At 45.7% G+C, this 23,477-nt stretch overlaps 1 protein-coding gene across 1 annotated transcript in view; it reads left to right on the top strand.

The window, feature by feature from the left end:
• The window catches only part of pde4ba (phosphodiesterase 4B, cAMP-specific a), a 257,430-nt gene that overhangs the window by 117,183 nt on the left and 116,770 nt on the right, over window positions 1–23,477 (top strand). The gene's annotated exons all lie outside the window — the stretch shown is intronic.

Here is a 23,477-nt window from a genome sequence, read left to right as displayed (position 1 = left end):
GTTATGAATCAGGAATCTGAGACCTAGATACTGTACTTGGTGAGGATTCATTTATCAGAGACCTAGATACTGTACCTGGTTAGGATTCAGGAATCAGAGACCCAGGTACTGATCTGGTGAGGATTCAGGAATCAGAGACCTAGGTACTGTACTGGTGACGATTCAGGAATCAGAGACTAGACACTGTACCTGTTGAGGATTCAGGAAGCAGAGACCTAGTTACTCTACTTGGTGATGATTCAGGAATCAGAGACCTAGGAACTGTACCTGGTGAGGATTCAGGAATCAGAGACCTAGGTACTGTAGTGGTGAGGATTCAGGAATCAGAGACCTAGGTACTGTACCTGGTGGGGATTCAGGAATCCGAGACCTAGGTACTGTAACGGTGAGTTTTCAGGAATCAGAGACCAAGGTAATGTACCTGGTGACGATTCAGGAATCAGAGACCTAGTTACTGTAGTTGGTGAGGATTCAAGAATCAGAGACCTAGATACTATACTGGTGAGGATTCAGGAATCAGAGAGCTAGGTACTGCACCTGCTGAGGATTCAGGAATCCGATACATAGGTACTGAACTGGTGATGATTCAGGAATCGGAGAACTGGATACTGTACTTGGGGAGGATTCAGGAATCGGAGACCTGGGTACTGTACAAGTGAGGATTCAGGAATCAGAGACCTAGGTACTCTACCGTGAGGATTCAGGAATCAGAGACCTAGCTACTGAACTGGTAATGTTTCAGGAATCAGAGACCTAGGTACTGTAAAGGTCAGGATTCAGGAAACAGAGACCAAGGTACTGTACCAGTGAGGATTCAGGAATCAGACACCTTGGTACTATACCGGTGAAAATTCAGGAATCAGAGACCTAGGTACTGTACCGGTGATGATTCAGGAATCAGAGACCCAGGTACTGACCTGGTGAGGATTCAGGAATCAAAGACCTAGGTACTGTACCGGTAAGGATTCAGGAATCAGACACCTTGGTACTGTACCGGGGATGATTCAGGAATCAGAGACCTGGGTACTGTACCGGTGAGGATTCAGGAATCAGACACCTTGGTACTGTACCGGGGATGATTCAGGAATCTGAGACCTAGATACTATACATGGTTAGGATTCAGGAATCAGAGAGATAGTTACTGTAGTTGGTGAGGATTCAGGAATCAGAGACCTAGATACTATACTGGTGAGGATTCAGGAATCAGAGACCTCGGTACTGTACCTGCTGAGGATTCAGGAATCAGTGACCTAGATGCTATACTGGTGAGGATTCAGGAATCAAAGACCTAGGTACTGTACTGGTAAAGATTCATGAATCAGAAACCTAGGTACTGTACTGGAGACGATTCAGGAATCAGAGACCTAGGTACTGTACATGATGAGGATTCAGGAATCAGAGACCTAGATACTGTACCTGGTGAGGATTCAGGAATCAGATACCTAGGTACTGAATAGGTGATGATTCAGGAATTGGAGAACTGGAAACTGTACTTGGTGAGGATTCAGGAATCGGAGACCTGGGTACTGTACTGGTAAGGATTCAGGAATCAGAGACCTAGGTATTGTAAAGGTCAGGATTCAGGAATCAGAGACCCAGGTACTGACCTGGTGAGGATTCAGGAATCAGAGACCTAGGTACTCTACCGGTGAGGATTCAGGAATCAGAGACCTTGGTACTGTACCGGTAAGGATTCAGGAATCAGAGACCTAGGTATTGTAAAGGTCAGGATTCAGGAATCAGAGACCTAGGTACTCTACCAGTGAGGATTCAGGAATCAGAGACCTGGGTACTGTACCGGTGAGGATTCAGGAATCTGACACCTTGGTACTGTACCGGTTATGGATCAGGAATCTGAGACCTAGATACTGTACTTGGTGAGGATTCATTTATCAGAGACCTAGATACTGTACCTGGTTAGGATTCAGGAATCAGAGACCCAGGTACTGATCTGGTGAGGATTCAGGAATCAGAGACCTAGGTACTGTACTGGTGACGATTCAGGAATCAGAGACCTAGACACTGTACCTGTTGAGGATTCAGGAAGCAGAGACCTAGTTGCTCTACTTGGTGATGATTCAGGAATCAGAGACCTAGGAACTGTACCTGGTGGGGATTCAGGAATTCGAGACCTAGGTACTGTACCGGTGAGTTATCAGGAATCAGAGACCTAGGTAATGTACCTGGTGAGGATTCAGGAATCAGAGACCTAGGTACTGTAGTGGTGAGGATTCAGGAATCAGAGACCTAGGTACTGTACCTGGTGGGGATTCAGGAATCCGAGACCTAGGTACTGTAACGGTGAGTTTTCAGGAATCAGAGACCTAGGTAATGTACCTGGTGAGGATTCAGGAATCAGAGACCTGGGTACTGTACTGGTGAGGATTCAGGAATCAGAGACCTAGGTATTGTAAAGGTCAGGATTCAGGAATCAGAGACCCAGGTACTGACCGGGTGAGGATTCAGGAATCAGAGACCTAGGTACTGTACCGGTAAGGATTCAGGAATCAGAGACCTAGGTATTGTAAAGGTCAGGATTCAGGAATCAGAGACCTAGGTACTCTACCGATGAGGATTCTGGAATCAGAGACCTAGGTACTGTACCGGTAAGGATTCAAGAATCAGAGACCTAGGTATTGTAAAGGTCAGGATTCAGGAATCAGAGACCTAGGTACTCTACCAGTGAGGATTCAGGAATCAGAGATCTGGGTACTGTACTGGTGAGGATTCAGGAATCTGACACCTTGGTACTGTACCGGTTATGAATCAGGAATCTGAGACCTAGATACTGTACTTGGTGAGGATTCATTTATCAGAGAACTAGATACTGTACCTGGTTAGGATTCAGGAATCAGAGACCTAGGTACTGAACTGGTAATGATTCAGGAATCAGAGACCTAGTTACTCTACTTGGTGATGATTCAGGAATCAAAGACCTAGGTACCTTACAGGTGAGTATTCAGGAATCAGAGACCTAGACACTGTACCTGTTGAGGATTCAGGAAGCAGAGACCTAGATAACGTACCTGGGGAGGATTCAGAAATCAGAGACCTAGATACTATACGGGTGAGGATTCAGGAATCAGAGAGCTAGGTAATGCACCTGCTGAGGATTCAGGAATCAGGTACATAGGGACTGAACTGGTAATGATTCAGGAATCAGAGACCTAGGTACTGTACTGGTAAGGTTTCAGGAATCAGAGACCTAGGTACTCTACCGGTGAGGATTCAGGAATCAGAGACCTAGGTACTCTACCGGTGAGGATTCAGGAATCAGAGAGCTAGGTAATGCACCTGCTGAGGATTCAGGAATCAGGTACATAGGTACTGAACTGTTGATGATTCAGGAATCGGAGAACTGGATACTGTACTTGGGGAGGATTCAGGAATCGGAGACCTGGGTACTGTACGGGTGAGGATTCAGGAATCAGAGACCTAGGTACTCTACCGGTGAGGATTCAGGAATCAGAGACCTAGGTACTGAACTGGTAATGATTCAGGAATCAGAGACCTAGGTACTGTACTGGTATGGATTCAGGAATCAGAGACCTACGTATTGTAAAGGTCAGGATTCAGGAATCAGAGACCAAGGTACTGTACCAGTGAGGATTCAGGAATCAGACACCTTGGTACTAAACCGGTGAAAATTCAGGAATCAGAGACCTAGGTACTGTACCGGTGATGATTCAGGAATCAGACACCCAGGTACTGACCTGGTGAGGATTCAGGAATCAAAGACCTAGGTACTGTACCGGTAAGGATTCAGGAATCAGAGACCTAGGTACTATAAAGGTCAGGATTCAGGAATCAGAGACCTAGGTACTAAACCGGTGAGGATTCAGGAATCAGATACCTGGGTACTGTACTGGGTGAGGATTCATTTATCAGAGACCTAGATACTGTACCTGGTTAGGATTCAGGAATCAGAGAGCTAGGTACTGTACTGGTGAGGATTCAGGAATCAGAGACCTCGGTACTGTACCTGCTGAGGATTCAGGAATCAGTGACCTAGATGCTATACTGGTGAGGATTCAGGAATCAAAGACCTAGGTACTGTACTGGTAAAGATTCATGAATCAGAAACCTAGGTACTGTACTGGAGACGATTCAGGAATCAGAGACCTAGGTACTGTACATGATGAGGATTCAGGAATCAGAGACCTAGATACTGTACCTGGTGAGGATACAGGAATCAGATACCTAGGTACTGAACTGGTGATGATTCAGGAATCGGAGAACTGGAAACTGTACTTGGTGAGGATTCAGGATTCGGAGACCTGGGTACTTTACTGGTAAGGATTCAGGAATCAGAGACCTACGTATTGTAAAGGTCAGGATTCAGGAATCAGAGACCCAGATACTGACCTGGTGAGGATTCAGGAATCAGAGACCTAGGTACTGTACCGGTAAGGATTCAGGAATCAGAGACCTAGGTACTATACCGGTGAGGATTCAGGAATCAGAGACCTAGGTACTGTACCGGTAAGGATTCAGGAATCAGAGACCTAGGTATTGTAAAGGTCAGGATTCAGGAATCAGAGACCTAGGTACTCTACCAGTGAGGATTCAGGAATCAGAGACCTGGGTACTGTACCGGTGAGGATTCAGGAATCTGACACCTTGGTACAGTACCGGTTATGAATCAGGAATCTGAGACCTAGATACTGTACTTGGTGAGGATTCATTTATCAGAGACCTAGATACTGTACCTGGTTAGGATTCAGGAATCAGAGACCCAGGTACTGATCTGGTGAGGATTCAGGAATCAGAGACCTAGGTACTGTACTGGTGACGATTCAGGAATCAGAGACCTAGACACTGTACCTGTTGAGGATTCAGGAAGCAGAGACCTAGTTACTCTACTTGGTGATGATTCAGGAATCAGAGACCTAGGAACTGTACCTGGTGGGGATTCAGGAATTCGAGACCTAGGTACTGTACCGGTGAGTTTTCAGGAATCAGAGACCTAGGTAATGTACCTGGTGAGGATTCAGGAATCAGAGACCTAGGTACTGTAGTGGTGAGGATTCAGGAATCAGAGACCTAGGTACTGTACCTGGTGGGGATTCAGGAATCCGAGACCTAGGTACTGTAACGGTGAGTTTTCAGGAATCAGAGACCTAGGTACTGTACTGGTAAGGATTCAGGAATCAGAGACTTAGATACTATACGGGTGAGGATTCAGGAATCAGAGAGCTAGGTAATGCACCTGCTGAGGATTCAGGAATCAGGTACATAGGTACTGAACTGTTGATGATTCAGGAATCGGAGAACTGGATACTGTACTTGGGGAGGATTCAGGAATCGGAGACCTGGGTACTGTACGGGTGAGGATTCAGGAATCAGAGACCTAGGTACTCTACCGGTGAGGATTCAGGAATCAGAGACCTGGGTACTGAACTGGTAATGATTCAGGAATCAGAGACCTAGGTACTGTACTGGTATGGATTCAGGAATCAGAGACCTACGTATTGTAAAGGTCAGGATTCAGGAATCAGAGACCAAGGTACTGTACCAGTGAGGATTCAGGAATCAGACACCTTGGTACTAAACCGGTGAAAATCCAGGAATCAGAGACCTAGGTACTGTACCGGTGATGATTCAGGAATCAGACACCCAGGTACTGACCTGGTGAGGATTCAGGAATCAAAGACCTAGGTACTGTACCGGTAAGGATTCAGGAATCAGAGACCTAGGTACTATAAAGGTCAGGATTCAGGAATCAGAGACCTAGGTACTAAACCGGTGAGGATTCAGGAATCAGATACCTGGGTACTGTACCGCTGAGGATTCAGGAATCTGAGACCTAGATACTGTACTTGGTGAGGATTCATTTATCAGAGACCTAGATACTGTACCTGGTTAGGATTCAGGAATCAGAGAGCTAGGTACTGTACTGGTGAAGATTCAGGAATCAGAGACCTCGGTACTGTACCTGCTGAGGATTCAGGAATCAGTGACCTAGATGCTATACTGGTGAGGATTCAGGAATCAAAGACCTAGGTACTGTACTGGTAAAGATTCATGAATCAGAAACCTAGGTACTGTACTGGAGACGATTCAGGAATCAGAGACCTAGGTACTGTACATGATGAGGATTCAGGAATCAGAGACCTAGATACTGTACCTGGTGAGGATACAGGAATCAGATACCTAGGTACTGAACTGGTGATGATTCAGGAATCGGAGAACTGGAAACTGTACTTGGTGAGGATTCAGGATTCGGAGACCTGGGTACTTTACTGGTAAGGATTCAGGAATCAGAGACCTACGTATTGTAAAGGTCAGGATTCAGGAATCAGAGACCCAGATACTGACCTGGTGAGGATTCAGGAATCAGAGACCTAGACACTGTACCTGTTGAGGATTCGGGAAGCAGAGACCTAGTTACTCTACTTGGTGATGATTCAGGAATCAGAGACCTAGGAACTGTACCTGGTGGGGATTCAGGAATTCGAGACCTAGGTACTGTACCGGTGAGTTTTCAGGAAACAGAGACCTAGGTAATGTACCTGGTGAGGATTCAGGAATCAGAGACCTAGGTACTGTAGGGGTGAGGTTTCAGGAATCAGAGACCTAGGTACTGTACCTGGTGGGGATTCAGGAATCCGAGACCTAGGTACTGTAACGGTGAGTTTTCAGGAATCAGAGACCTAGGTAATGTACCTGGTGAGGATTCAGGAATCAGAGACCTGGGTACTGTACTGGTGAGGATTCAGGAATCAGAGACCTAGGTATTGTAAAGGTCAGGATTCAGGAATCAGAGACCTAGGTACTGTACCGGTAAGGATTCAGGAATCAGAGACCTAGGTATTGTCAAGGTCAGGATTCAGGAATCAGAGACCTAGGTACTCTACCGATGAGGATTCTGGAATCAGAGACCTAGGTACTGTACCGGTAAGGATTCAGGAATCAGAGACCTAGGTATTGTAAAGGTCAGGATTCAGGAATCAGAGACCTAGGTACTCTACCAGTGAGGATTCAGGAATCAGAGATCTGGGTACTGTACCGGTGAGGATTCAGGAATCTGACACCTTGGTACTGTACCGGTTATGAATCAGGAATCTGAGACCTAGATACTGTACTTGGTGAGGATTCATTTATCAGAGAACTAGATACTGTACCTGGTTAGGATTCAGGAATCAGAGACCTAGGTACTGTAGTGGTGAGGATTCAGGAATCAAAGACCTAGGTACTATACCTGGTGGGGATTCAGGAATCCGAGACCTAGGTACTGTACCGGTAAGTTTTCAGGAATCAGAGACCTAGGTAACGTACCTGGTGAGGATTCAGGAATTAGAGACCTAGTTACTGTAGTTGGTGAGGATTCAGGAATCAGAGACCTAGATACTATACTGGTGAGGATTCAGGAATCAAAGATCTAGGTACTGTACTGGTAAAGATTCATGAATCAGAAACCTAGGTACTGTACTGGAGACGATTCAGGAATCAGAGACCTAGGTACTGTACATGGTGAGGATTCAGGAATCAGAGACCTAGGTACTGTAAAGGTCAGGATTCAGGAATCAGAGACCTGGGTACTGTACCAGTCAGGATTCAGGAATCAGACACCTTTGTACTATACCGGTGATGAATCAGGAATCTGAGACCTAGATACTGTACTTGGTGAGGATTCATTTATCAGAGACCTAGATACTGTACCTGGGTAGGAGTCAGGAATCAGAGACCTAGGTACTCTACTGGAGACGATTCAGGAATCAGAGACCTAGGTAATGAACTGGTAATGATTCAGAAATCAGAGACCTAGGTTCTGTACTGGTGACGATTCAGGAATCAGAGACCTAGTTACTCTACTTGGTGATGATTCAGGAATCAGAGACCTAGGTACCTTACTGGTGAGGATTCAGGAATCAGAGACCTAGACACTGTACCTGTTGAGGATTCAGGAAGCAGAGACCTAGATAATGTACCTGGTGAGGATTCAGGAATCAGAGACCTAGGTACTGTACTGGTATGGATTCAGGAATCAGAGACCTACGTATTGTAAAGGTCAGGATTCAGGAATCAGAGACCAAGGTACTGTACCAGTGAGGATTCAGGAATCAGACACCTTGGTACTAAACCGGTGAAAATTCAGGAATCAGAGACCTAGGTACTGTACCGGTGATGATTCAGGAATCAGACACCCAGGTACTGACCTGGTGAGGATTCAGGAATCAAAGACCTAGGTACTGTACCGGTAAGGATTCAGGAATCAGAGACCTAGGTACTATAAAGGTCAGGATTCAGGAATCAGAGACCTAGGTACTAAACCGGTGAGGATTCAGGAATCAGATACCTGGGTACTGTACCGCTGAGGATTCAGGAATCTGAGACCTAGATACTGTACTTGGTGAGGATTCATTTATCAGAGACCTAGATACTGTACCTGGTTAGGATTCAGGAATCAGAGAGCTAGGTACTGTACTGGTGAGGATTCAGGAATCAGAGACCTCGGTACTGTACCTGCTGAGGATTCAGGAATCAGTGACCTAGATGCTATACTGGTGAGGATTCAGGAATCAAAGACCTAGGTACTGTACTGGTAAAGATTCATGAATCAGAAACCTAGGTACTGTACTGGAGACGATTCAGGAATCAGAGACCTAGGTACTGTACATGATGAGGATTCAGGAATCAGAGACCTAGATACTGTACCTGGTGAGGATACAGGAATCAGATACCTAGGTACTGAACTGGTGATGATTCAGGAATCGGAGAACTGGAAACTGTACTTGGTGAGGATTCAGGATTCGGAGATCTGGGTACTTTACTGGTAAGGATTCAGGAATCAGAGACCTACGTATTGTAAAGGTCAGGATTCAGGAATCAGAGACCCAGATACTGACCTGGTGAGGATTCAGGAATCAGAGACCTAGGTACTGTACCGGTAAGGATTCAGGAATCAGAGACCTAGGTACTATACCGGTGAGGATTCAGGAATCAGAGACCTAGGTACTGTACCGGTAAGGATTCAGGAATCAGAGACCTAGGTATTGTAAAGGTCAGGATTCAGGAATCAGAGACCTAGGTACTCTACCAGTGAGGATTCAGGAATCAGAGACCTGGGTACTGTACCGGTGAGGATTCAGGAATCTGACACCTTGGTACAGTACCGGTTATGAATCAGGAATCTGAGACCTAGATACTGTACTTGGTGAGGATTCATTTATCAGAGACCTAGGTACTGTACCTGGTTAGGATTCAGGAATCAGAGACCCAGGTACTGATCTGGTGAGGATTCAGGAATCAGAGACCTAGGTACTGTACTGGTGACGATTCAGGAATCAGAGACCTAGACACTGTACCTGTTGAGGATTCAGGAAGCAGAGACCTAGTTACTCTACTTGGTGATGATTCAGGAATCAGAGACCTAGGAACTGTACCTGGTGGGGATTCAGGAATTCGAGACCTAGGTACTGTACCGGTGAGTTTTCAGGAATCAGAGACCTAGGTAATGTACCTGGTGAGGATTCAGGAATCAGAGACCTAGGTACTGTAGGGGTGAGGATTCAGGAATCAGAAACCTAGGTACTGTACCTGGTGGGGATTCAGGAATCCGAGACCTAGGTACTGTACTGGTGAGGATTCAGGAATCAGAGACCTAGGTATTGTAAAGGTCAGGATTCAGGAATCAGAGACCCAGGTACTGACCTGGTGAGGATTCAGGAATCAGAGACCTAGGTACTGTACCGGTAAGGATTCAGGAATCAGAGACCTAGGTATTGTCAAGGTCAGGATTCAGGAATCAGAGACCTAGGTACTCTACCGATGAGGATTCTGGAATCAGAGACCTAGGTACTGTACCGGTAAGGATTCAGGAATCAGAGACCTAGGTACTGTAAAGGTCAGGATTCAGGAATCAGAGACCTAGGTACTCTACCAGTGAGGATTCAGGAATCAGAGATCTGGGTACTGTACCGGTGAGGATTCAGGAATCTGACACCTTGGTACTGTACCGGTTATGAATCAGGAATCTGAGACCTAGATACTGTACTTGGTGAGGATTCATTTATCAGAGAACTAGATACTGTACCTGGTTAGGATTCAGGAATCAGAGACCTAGGTACTGTAGTGGTGAGGATTCAGGAATCAAAGACCTAGGTACTATACCTGGTGGGGATTCAGGAATCTGAGACCTAGGTACTGTACCGGTAAGTTTTCAGGAATCAGAGACCTAGGTAACGTACCTGGTGAGGATTCAGGAATTAGAGACCTAGTTACTGTAGTTGGTGAGGATTCAGGAATCAGAGACCTAGATACTATACTGGTGAGGATTCAGGAATCAAAGACCTAGGTACTGTACTGGTAAAGATTCATGAATCAGAAACCTAGGTACTGTACTGGAGACGATTCAGGAATCAGAGACCTAGGTACTGTACATGGTGAGGATTCAGGAATCAGAGACCTAGGTACTGTAAAGGTCAGGATTCAGGAATCAGAGACCTGGGTACTGTACCAGTCAGGATTCAGGAATCAGACACCTTTGTACTATACCGGTGATGAATCAGGAATCTGAGACCTAGATACTGTACTTGGTGAGGATTCATTTATCAGAGACCTAGATACTGTACCTGGGTAGGAGTCAGGAATCAGAGACCTAGGTACTCTACTGGAGACGATTCAGGAATCAGAGACCTAGGTAATGAACTGGTAATGATTCAGAAATCAGAGACCTAGGTTCTGTACTGGTGACGATTCAGGAATCAGAGACCTAGTTACTCTACTTGGTGATGATTCAGGAATCAGAGACCTAGGTACCTTACTGGTGAGGATTCAGGAATCAGAGACCTAGACACTGTACCTGTTGAGGATTCAGGAAGCAGAGACCTAGATAATGTACCTGGTGAGGATTCAGGAATCAGAGACCTAGGTACTGTACTGGTATGGATTCAGGAATCAGAGACCTACGTATTGTAAAGGTCAGGATTCAGGAATCAGAGACCAAGGTACTGTACCAGTGAGGATTCAGGAATCAGACACCTTGGTACTAAACCGGTGAAAATTCAGGAATCAGAGACCTAGGTACTGTACCGGTGATGATTCAGGAATCAGACACCCAGGTACTGACCTGGTGAGGATTCAGGAATCAAAGACCTAGGTACTGTACCAGTAAGGATTCAGGAATCAGAGACCTAGGTACTATAAAGGTCAGGATTCAGGAATCAGAGACCTAGGTACTATACCGGTGAGGATTCAGGAATCAGAGACCTAGGTACTGTACCGGTAAGGATTCAGGAATCAGAGACCTAGGTATTGTAAAGGTCAGGATTCAGGAATCAGAGACCTAGGTACTCTACCAGTGAGGATTCAGGAATCAGAGATCTGGGTACTGTACCGGTGAGGATTCAGGAATCTGACACCTTGGTACTGTACCGGTTATGAATCAGGAATCTGAGACCTAGATACTGTACTTGGTGAGGATTCATTTATCAGAGAACTAGATACTGTACCTGGTTAGGATTCAGGAATCAGAGACCTAGGTACTGTAGTGGTGAGGATTCAGGAATCAAAGACCTAGGTACTATACCTGGTGGGGATTCAGGAATCTGAGACCTAGGTACTGTACCGGTAAGTTTTCAGGAATCAGAGACCTAGGTAACGTACCTGGTGAGGATTCAGGAATTAGAGACCTAGTTACTGTAGTTGGTGAGGATTCAGGAATCAGAGACCTAGATACTATACTGGTGAGGATTCAGGAATCAAAGACCTAGGTACTGTACTGGTAAAGATTCATGAATCAGAAACCTAGGTACTGTACTGGAGACGATTCAGGAATCAGAGACCTAGGTACTGTACATGGTGAGGATTCAGGAATCAGAGACCTAGGTACTGTAAAGGTCAGGATTCAGGAATCAGAGACCTGGGTACTGTACCAGTCAGGATTCAGGAATCAGACACCTTTGTACTATACCGGTGATGAATCAGGAATCTGAGACCTAGATACTGTACTTGGTGAGGATTCATTTATCAGAGACCTAGATACTGTACCTGGGTAGGAGTCAGGAATCAGAGACCTAGGTACTCTACTGGAGACGATTCAGGAATCAGAGACCTAGGTAATGAACTGGTAATGATTCAGAAATCAGAGACCTAGGTTCTGTACTGGTGACGATTCAGGAATCAGAGACCTAGTTACTCTACTTGGTGATGATTCAGGAATCAGAGACCTAGGTACCTTACTGGTGAGGATTCAGGAATCAGAGACCTAGACACTGTACCTGTTGAGGATTCAGGAAGCAGAGACCTAGATAATGTACCTGGTGAGGATTCAGGAATCAGAGACCTAGGTACTGTACTGGTATGGATTCAGGAATCAGAGACCTACGTATTGTAAAGGTCAGGATTCAGGAATCAGAGACCAAGGTACTGTACCAGTGAGGATTCAGGAATCAGACACCTTGGTACTAAACCGGTGAAAATTCAGGAATCAGAGACCTAGGTACTGTACCGGTGATGATTCAGGAATCAGACACCCAGGTACTGACCTGGTGAGGATTCAGGAATCAAAGACCTAGGTACTGTACCAGTAAGGATTCAGGAATCAGAGACCTAGGTACTATAAAGGTCAGGATTCAGGAATCAGAGACCTAGGTACTATACCGGTGAGGATTCAGGAATCAGAGACCTAGGTACTGTACCGGTAAGGATTCAGGAATCAGAGACCTAGGTATTGTAAAGGTCAGGATTCAGGAATCAGAGACCTAGGTACTCTACCAGTGAGGATTCAGGAATCAGTGACCTGGGTACTGTACCGGTGAGGATTCAGGAATCTGACACCTTGGTACAGTACCGGTTATGAATCAGGAATCTGAGACCTAGATACTGTACTTGGTGAGGATTCATTTATCAGAGACCTAGATACTGTACCTGGTTAGGATTCAGGAATCAGAGACCCAGGTACTGATCTGGTGAGGATTCAGGAATCAGAGACCTAGGTACTGTACTGGTGACGATTCAGGAATCAGAGACCTAGACACTGTACCTGTTGAGGATTCAGGAAGCAGAGACCTAGTTACTCTACTTGGTGATGATTCAGGAATCAGAGACCTAGGAACTGTACCTGGTGGGGATTCAGGAATTCGAGACCTAGGTACTGTACCGGTGAGTTTTCAGGAATCAGAGACCTAGGTAATGTACCTGGTGAGGATTCAGGAATCAGAGACCTAGGTACTGTAGTGGTGAGGATTCAGGAATCAGAGACCTAGGTACTGTACCTGGTGGGGATTCAGGAATCCGAGACCTAGGTACTGTAACGGTGAGTTTTCAGGAATCAGAGACCTAGGTACTGTACTGGTAAGGATTCAGGAATCAGAGACTTAGATACTATACGGGTGAGGATTCAGGAATCAGAGACCTAGGTATTGTAAAGGTCAGGATTCAGGAATCAGAGACCTAGGTACTCTACCAGTGAGGATTCAGGAATCAGAGACCTGGGTACTGTACCGGTGAGGATTCAGGAATCTGACACCTTGGTACAGTACCGGTTATGAATCAGGAATCTGAGACCTAGATACTGTACTTGGTGAGGATTCATTTATCAGAGACCTAGATACTGTACCTGGTTAGGATTCAGGAATCAGAGACCCAGGTACTGATCTGGTGAGGATTCAGGAATCAGAGACCTAGGTACTGTACTGGTGACGATTCAGGAATCAGAGACCTAGACACTGTACCTGTTGAGGATTCAGGAAGCAGAGACCTAGTTACTCTACTTGGTGATGATTCAGGAATCAGAGACCTAGGAACTGTACCTGGTGGGGATTCAGGAATTCGAGACCTAGGTACTGTACCGGTGAGTTTTCAGGAATCAGAGACCTAGGTAATGTACCTGGTGAGGATTCAGGAATCAGAGACCTAGGTACTGTAGTGGTGAGGATTCAGGAATCAGAGACCTAGGTACTGTACCTGGTGGGGATTCAGGAATCCGAGACCTAGGTACTGTAACGGTGAGTTTTCAGGAATCAGAGACCTAGGTACTGTACTGGTAAGGATTCAGGAATCAGAGACTTAGATACTATACGGGTGAGGATTCAGGAATCAGAGAGCTAGGTAATGCACCTGCTGAGGATTCAGGAATCAGGTACATAGGTACTGAACTGTTGATGATTCAGGAATCGGAGAACTGGATACTGTACTTGGGGAGGATTCAGGAATCGGAGACCTGGGTACTGTACGGGTGAGGATTCAGGAATCAGAGACCTAGGTACTCTACCGGTGAGGATTCAGGAATCAGAGACCTAGGTACTGAACTGGTAATGATTCAGGAATCAGAGACCTAGGTACTGTACTGGTATGGATTCAGGAATCAGAGACCTACGTATTGTAAAGGTCAGGATTCAGGAATCAGAGACCAAGGTACTGTACCAGTGAGGATTCAGGAATCAGACACCTTGGTACTAAACCGGTGAAAATTCAGGAATCAGAGACCTAGGTACTGTACCGGTGATGATTCAGGAATCAGACACCCAGGTACTGACCTGGTGAGGATTCAGGAATCAAAGACCTAGGTACTGTACCGGTAAGGATTCAGGAATCAGAGACCTAGGTACTATAAAGGTCAGGATTCAGGAATCAGAGACCTAGGTACTAAACCGGTGAGGATTCAGGAATCAGATACCTGGGTACTGTACCGCTGAGGATTCAGGAATCTGAGACCTAGATACTGTACTTGGTGAGGATTCATTTATCAGAGACCTAGATACTGTACCTGGTTAGGATTCAGGAATCAGAGAGCTAGGTACTGTACTGGTGAGGATTCAGGAATCAGAGACCTCGGTACTGTACCTGCTGAGGATTCAGGAATCAGTGACCTAGATGCTATACTGGTGAGGATTCAGGAATCAAAGACCTAGGTACTGTACTGGTAAAGATTCATGAATCAGAAACCTAGGTACTGTACTGGAGACGATTCAGGAATCAGAGACCTAGGTACTGTACATGATGAGGATTCAGGAATCAGAGACCTAGATACTGTACCTGGTGAGGATACAGGAATCAGATACCTAGGTACTGAACTGGTGATGATTCAGGAATCGGAGAACTGGAAACTGTACTTGGTGAGGATTCAGGATTCGGAGACCTGGGTACTTTACTGGTAAGGATTCAGGAATCAGAGACCTACGTATTGTAAAGGTCAGGATTCAGGAATCAGAGACCCAGATACTGACCTGGTGAGGATTCAGGAATCAGAGACCTAGGTACTGTACCGGTAAGGATTCAGGAATCAGAGACCTAGGTACTATACCGGTGAGGATTCAGGAATCAGAGACCTAGGTACTGTACCGGTAAGGATTCAGGAATCAGAGACCTAGGTATTGTAAAGGTCAGGATTCAGGAATCAGAGACCTAGGTACTCTACCAGTGAGGATTCAGGAATCAGAGACCTGGGTACTGTACCGGTGAGGATTCAGGAATCTGACACCTTGGTACAGTACCGGTTATGAATCAGGAATCTGAGACCTAGATACTGTACTTGGTGAGGATTCATTTATCAGAGACCTAGGTACTGTACCTGGTTAGGATTCAGGAATCAGAGACCCAGGTACTGATCTGGTGAGGATTCAGGAATCAGAGACCTAGGTACTGTACTGGTGACGATTCAGGAATCAGAGACCTAGACACTGTACCTGTTGAGGATTCAGGAAGCAGAGACCTAGTTACTCTACTTGGTGATGTTTCAGGAATCAGAGACCTAGGAACTGTACCTGGTGGGGATTCAGGAATTCGAGACCTAGGTACTGTACCGGTGAGTTTTCAGGAATCAGAGACCTAGGTAATGTACCTGGTGAGGATTCAGGAATCAGAGACCTAGGTACTGTAGGGGTGAGGATTCAGGAATCAGAAACCTAGGTACTGTACCTGGTGGGGATTCAGGAATCCGAGACCTAGGTACTGTACTGGTGAGGATTCAGGAATCAGAGACCTAGGTATTGTAAAGGTCAGGATTCAGGAATCAGAGACCCAGGTACTGACCTGGTGAGGATTCAGGAATCAGAGACCTAGGTACTGTACCGGTAAGGATTCAGGAATCAGAGACCTAGGTATTGTCAAGGTCAGGATTCAGGAATCAGAGACCTAGGTACTCTACCGATGAGGATTCTGGAATCAGAGACCTAGGTACTGTACCGGTAAGGATTCAGGAATCAGAGACCTAGGTACTGTAAAGGTCAGGATTCAGGAATCAGAGACCTAGGTACTCTACCAGTGAGGATTCAGGAATCAGAGATCTGGGTACTGTACCGGTGAGGATTCAGGAATCTGACACCTTGGTACTGTACCGGTTATGAATCAGGAATCTGAGACCTAGATACTGTACTTGGTGAGGATTCATTTATCAGAGAACTAGATACTGTACCTGGTTAGGATTCAGGAATCAGAGACCTAGGTACTGTAGTGGTGAGGATTCAGGAATCAAAGACCTAGGTACTATACCTGGTGGGGATTCAGGAATCTGAGACCTAGGTACTGTACCGGTAAGTTTTCAGGAATCAGAGACCTAGGTAACGTACCTGGTGAGGATTCAGGAATTAGAGACCTAGTTACTGTAGTTGGTGAGGATTCAGGAATCAGAGACCTAGATACTATACTGGTGAGGATTCAGGAATCAAAGACCTAGGTACTGTACTGGTAAAGATTCATGAATCAGAAACCTAGGTACTGTACTGGAGACGATTCAGGAATCAGAGACCTAGGTACTGTACATGGTGAGGATTCAGGAATCAGAGACCTAGGTACTGTAAAGGTCAGGATTCAGGAATCAGAGACCTGGGTACTGTACCAGTCAGGATTCAGGAATCAGACACCTTTGTACTATACCGGTGATGAATCAGGAATCTGAGACCTAGATACTGTACTTGGTGAGGATTCATTTATCAGAGACCTAGATACTGTACCTGGGTAGGAGTCAGGAATCAGAGACCTAGGTACTCTACTGGAGACGATTCAGGAATCAGAGACCTAGGTAATGAACTGGTAATGATTCAGAAATCAGAGACCTAGGTTCTGTACTGGTGACGATTCAGGAATCAGAGACCTAGTTACTCTACTTGGTGATGATTCAGGAATCAGAGACCTAGGTACCTTACTGGTGAGGATTCAGGAATCAGAGACCTAGACACTGTACCTGTTGAGGATTCAGGAAGCAGAGACCTAGATAATGTACCTGGTGAGGATTCAGGAATCAGAGACCTAGGTACTGTACTGGTATGGATTCAGGAATCAGAGACCTACGTATTGTAAAGGTCAGGATTCAGGAATCAGAGACCAAGGTACTGTACCAGTGAGGATTCAGGAATCAGACACCTTGGTACTAAACCGGTGAAAATTCAGGAATCAGAGACCTAGGTACTGTACCGGTGATGATTCAGGAATCAGACACCCAGGTACTGACCTGGTGAGGATTCAGGAATCAAAGACCTAGGTACTGTACCAGTAAGGATTCAGGAATCAGAGACCTAGGTACTTTAAAGGTCAGGATTCAGGAATCAGAGACCTAGGTACTATACCGGTGAGGATTCAGGAATCAGAGACCTAGGTACTGTACCGGTAAGGATTCAGGAATCAGAGACCTAGGTATTGTAAAGGTCAGGATTCATGAATCAGAGACCTAGGTACTCTACCAGTGAGGATTCAGGAATCAGTGACCTGGGTACTGTACCGGTGAGGATTCAGGAATCTGACACCTTGGTACAGTACCGGTTATGAATCAGGAATCTGAGACCTAGATACTGTACTTGGTGAGGATTCATTTATCAGAGACCTAGATACTGTACCTGGTTAGGATTCAGGAATCAGAGACCCAGGTACTGATCTGGTGAGGATTCAGGAATCAGAGACCTAGGTACTGTACTGGTGACGATTCAGGAATCAGAGACCTAGACACTGTACCTGTTGAGGATTCAGGAAGCAGAGACCTAGTTACTCTACTTGGTGATGATTCAGGAATCAGAGACCTAGGAACTGTACCTGGTGGGGATTCAGGAATTCGAGACCTAGGTACTGTACCGGTGAGTTTTCAGGAATCAGAGACCTAGGTAATGTACCTGGTGAGGATTCAGGAATCAGAGACCTAGGTACTGTAGTGGTGAGGATTCAGGAATCAGAGACCTAGGTACTGTACCTGGTGGGGATTCAGGAATCCGAGACCTAGGTACTGTAACGGTGAGTTTTCAGGAATCAGAGACCTAGGTACTGTACTGGTAAGGATTCAGGAATCAGAGACTTAGATACTATACGGGTGAGGATTCAGGAATCAGAGAGCTAGGTAATGCACCTGCTGAGGATTCAGGAATCAGGTACATAGGTACTGAACTGTTGATGATTCAGGAATCGGAGAACTGGATACTGTACTTGGGGAGGATTCAGGAATCGGAGACCTGGGTACTGTACGGGTGAGGATTCAGGAATCAGAGACCTAGGTACTCTACCGGTGAGGATTCAGGAATCAGAGACCTAGGTACTGAACTGGTAATGATTCAGGAATCAGAGACCTAGGTACTGTACTGGTATGGATTCAGGAATCAGAGACCTACGTATTGTAAAGGTCAGGATTCAGGAATCAGAGACCAAGGTACTGTACCAGTGAGGATTCAGGAATCAGACACCTTGGTACTAAACCGGTGAAAATTCAGGAATCAGAGACCTAGGTACTGTACCGGTGATGATTCAGGAATCAGACACCCAGGTACTGACCTGGTGAGGATTCAGGAATCAAAGACCTAGGTACTGTACCGGTAAGGATTCAGGAATCAGAGACCTAGGTACTATAAAGGTCAGGATTCAGGAATCAGAGACCTAGGTACTAAACCGGTGAGGATTCAGGAATCAGATACCTGGGTACTGTACCGCTGAGGATTCAGGAATCTGAGACCTAGATACTGTACTTGGTGAGGATTCAGGAATCAGAGAGCTAGGTACTGTACTGGTGAGGATTCAGGAATCAGAGACCTCGGTACTGTACCTGCTGAGGATTCAGGAATCAGTGACCTAGATGCTATACTGGTGAGGATTCAGGAATCAAAGACCTAGGTACTGTACTGGTAAAGATTCATGAATCAGAAACCTAGGTACTGTACTGGAGACGATTCAGGAATCAGAGACCTAGGTACTGTACATGATGAGGATTCAGGAATCAGAGACCTAGATACTGTACCTGGTGAGGATACAGGAATCAGATACCTAGGTACTGAACTGGTGATGATTCAGGAATCGGAGAACTGGAAACTGTACTTGGTGAGGATTCAGGATTCGGAGACCTGGGTACTTTACTGGTAAGGATTCAGGAATCAGAGACCTACGTATTGTAAAGGTCAGGATTCAGGAATCAGAGACCCAGATACTGACCTGGTGAGGATTCAGGAATCAGAGACCTAGGTACTGTACCGGTAAGGATTCAGGAATCAGAGACCTAGGTACTATACCGGTGAGGATTCAGGAATCAGAGACCTAGGTACTGTACCGGTAAGGATTCAGGAATCAGAGACCTAGGTATTGTAAAGGTCAGGATTCAGGAATCAGAGACCTAGGTACTCTACCAGTGAGGATTCAGGAATCAGAGACCTGGGTACTGTACCGGTGAGGATTCAGGAATCTGACACCTTGGTACAGTACCGGTTATGAATCAGGAATCTGAGACCTAGATACTGTACTTGGTGAGGATTCATTTATCAGAGACCTAGGTACTGTACCTGGTTAGGATTCAGGAATCAGAGACCCAGGTACTGATCTGGTGAGGATTCAGGAATCAGAGACCTAGGTACTGTACTGGTGACGATTCAGGAATCAGAGACCTAGACACTGTACCTGTTGAGGATTCAGGAAGCAGAGACCTAGTTACTCTACTTGGTGATGATTCAGGAATCAGAGACCTAGGAACTGTACCTGGTGGGGATTCAGGAATTCGAGACCTAGGTACTGTACCGGTGAGTTTTCAGGAATCAGAGACCTAGGTAATGTACCTGGTGAGGATTCAGGAATCAGAGATGTAGGTACTGTAGGGGTGAGGATTCAGGAATCAGAAACCTAGGTACTGTACCTGGTGGGGATTCAGGAATCCGAGACCTAGGTACTGTACTGGTGAGGATTCAGGAATCAGAGACCTAGGTATTGTAAAGGTCAGGATTCAGGAATCAGAGACCCAGGTACTGACCTGGTGAGGATTCAGGAATCAGAGACCTAGGTACTGTACCGGTAAGGATTCAGGAATCAGAGACCTAGGTATTGTCAAGGTCAGGATTCAGGAATCAGAGACCTAGGTACTCTACCGATGAGGATTCTGGAATCAGAGACCTACGTATTGTAAAGGTCAGGATTCAGGAATCAGAGACCAAGGTACTGTACCAGTGAGGATTCAGGAATCAGACACCTTGGTACTAAACCGGTGAAAATTCAGGAATCAGAGACCTAGGTACTGTACCGGTGATGATTCAGGAATCAGACACCCAGGTACTGACCTGGTGAGGATTCAGGAATCAAAGACCTAGGTACTGTACCGGTAAGGATTCAGGAATCAGAGACCTAGGTACTATAAAGGTCAGGATTCAGGAATCAGAGACCTAGGTACTAAACCGGTGAGGATTCAGGAATCAGATACCTGGGTACTGTACCGCTGAGGATTCAGGAATCTGAGACCTAGATACTGTACTTGGTGAGGATTCAGGAATCAGAGAGCTAGGTACTGTACTGGTGAGGATTCAGGAATCAGAGACCTCGGTACTGTACCTGCTGAGGATTCAGGAATCAGTGACCTAGATGCTATACTGGTGAGGATTCAGGAATCAAAGACCTAGGTACTGTACTGGTAAAGATTCATGAATCAGAAACCTAGGTACTGTACTGGAGACGATTCAGGAATCAGAGACCTAGGTACTGTACATGATGAGGATTCAGGAATCAGAGACCTAGATACTGTACCTGGTGAGGATACAGGAATCAGATACCTAGGTACTGAACTGGTGATGATTCAGGAATCGGAGAACTGGAAACTGTACTTGGTGAGGATTCAGGATTCGGAGACCTGGGTACTTTACTGGTAAGGATTCAGGAATCAGAGACCTACGTATTGTAAAGGTCAGGATTCAGGAATCAGAGACCCAGATACTGACCTGGTGAGGATTCAGGAATCAGAGACCTAGGTACTGTACCGGTAAGGATTCAGGAATCAGAGACCTAGGTACTATACCGGTGAGGATTCAGGAATCAGAGACCTAGGTACTGTACCGGTAAGGATTCAGGAATCAGAGACCTAGGTATTGTAAAGGTCAGGATTCAGGAATCAGAGACCTAGGTACTCTACCAGTGAGGATTCAGGAATCAGAGACCTGGGTACTGTACCGGTGAGGATTCAGGAATCTGACACCTTGGTACAGTACCGGTTATGAATCAGGAATCTGAGACCTAGATACTGTACTTGGTGAGGATTCATTTATCAGAGACCTAGGTACTGTACCTGGTTAGGATTCAGGAATCAGAGACCCAGGTACTGATCTGGTGAGGATTCAGGAATCAGAGACCTAGGTACTGTACTGGTGACGATTCAGGAATCAGAGACCTAGACACTGTACCTGTTGAGGATTCAGGAAGCAGAGACCTAGTTACTCTACTTGGTGATGATTCAGGAATCAGAGACCTAGGAACTGTACCTGGTGGGGATTCAGGAATTCGAGACCTAGGTACTGTACCGGTGAGTTTTCAGGAATCAGAGACCTAGGTAATGTACCTGGTGAGGATTCAGGAATCAGAGATGTAGGTACTGTAGGGGTGAGGATTCAGGAATCAGAAACCTAGGTACTGTACCTGGTGGGGATTCAGGAATCCGAGACCTAGGTACTGTACTGGTGAGGATTCAGGAATCAGAGACCTAGGTATTGTAAAGGTCAGGATTCAGGAATCAGAGACCCAGGTACTGACCTGGTGAGGATTCAGGAATCAGAGACCTAGGTACTGTACCGGTAAGGATTCAGGAATCAGAGACCTAGGTATTGTCAAGGTCAGGATTCAGGAATCAGAGACCTAGGTACTCTACCGATGAGGATTCTGGAATCAGAGACCTAGGTACTGTACCGGTAAGGATTCAGGAATCAGAGACCTAGGTACTGTAAAGGTCAGGATTCAGGAATCAGAGACCTAGGTACTCTACCAGTGAGGATTCAGGAATCAGAGATCTGGGTACTGTACCGGTGAGGATTCAGGAATCTGACACCTTGGTACTGTACCGGTTATGAATCAGGAATCTGAGACCTAGATACTGTACTTGGTGAGGATTCATTTATCAGAGAACTAGATACTGTACCTGGTTAGGATTCAGGAATCAGAGACCTAGGTACTGTAGTGGTGAGGATTCAGGAATCAAAGACCTAGGTACTATACCTGGTGGGGATTCAGGAATCTGAGACCTAGGTACTGTACCGGTAAGTTTTCAGGAATCAGAGACCTAGGTAACGTACCTGGTGAGGATTCAGGAATTAGAGACCTAGTTACTGTAGTTGGTGAGGATTCAGGAATCAGAGACCTAGATACTATACTGGTGAGGATTCAGGAATCAAAGACCTAGGTACTGTACTGGTAAAGATTCATGAATCAGAAACCTAGGTACTGTACTGGAGACGATTCAGGAATCAGAGACCTAGGTACTGTACATGGTGAGGATTCAGGAATCAGACACCTTTGTACTATACCGGTGATGAATCAGGAATCTGAGACCTAGATACTGTACTTGGTGAGGATTCATTTATCAGAGACCTAGATACTGTACCTGGGTAGGAGTCAGGAATCAGAGACCTAGGTACTCTACTGGAGACGATTCAGGAATCAGAGACCTAGGTAATGAACTGGTAATGATTCAGAAATCAGAGACCTAGGTTCTGTACTGGTGACGATTCAGGAATCAGAGACCTAGTTACTCTACTTGGTGATGATTCAGGAATCAGAGACCTAGGTACCTTACTGGTGAGGATTCAGGAATCAGAGACCTAGACACTGTACCTGTTGAGGATTCAGGAAGCAGAGACCTAGATAATGTACCTGGTGAGGATTCAGGAATCAGAGACCTAGGTACTGTACTGGTATGGATTCAGGAATCAGAGACCTACGTATTGTAAAGGTCAGGATTCAGGAATCAGAGACCAAGGTACTGTACCAGTGAGGATTCAGGAATCAGACACCTTGGTACTAAACCGGTGAAAATTCAGGAATCAGAGACCTAGGTACTGTACCGGTGATGATTCAGGAATCAGACACCCAGGTACTGACCTGGTGAGGATTCAGGAATCAAAGACCTAGGTACTGTACCAGTAAGGATTCAGGAATCAGAGACCTAGGTACTATAAAGGTCAGGATTCAGGAATCAGAGACCTAGGTACTAAACCGGTGAGGATTCAGGAATCAGATACCTGGGTACTGTACCGCTGAGGATTCAGGAATCTGAGACCTAGATACTGTACTTGGTGAGGATTCATTTATCAGAGACCTAGATACTG

This window comes from Hypanus sabinus, chromosome 11, assembly GCF_030144855.1.
Source record: "Hypanus sabinus isolate sHypSab1 chromosome 11, sHypSab1.hap1, whole genome shotgun sequence".
NCBI classification, from domain to species: domain Eukaryota; kingdom Metazoa; phylum Chordata; class Chondrichthyes; order Myliobatiformes; family Dasyatidae; genus Hypanus; species Hypanus sabinus.
The sequence above is the reverse complement of the archived record's forward strand: the minus strand, read 5'-3'. Positions and strand labels throughout refer to the sequence as shown.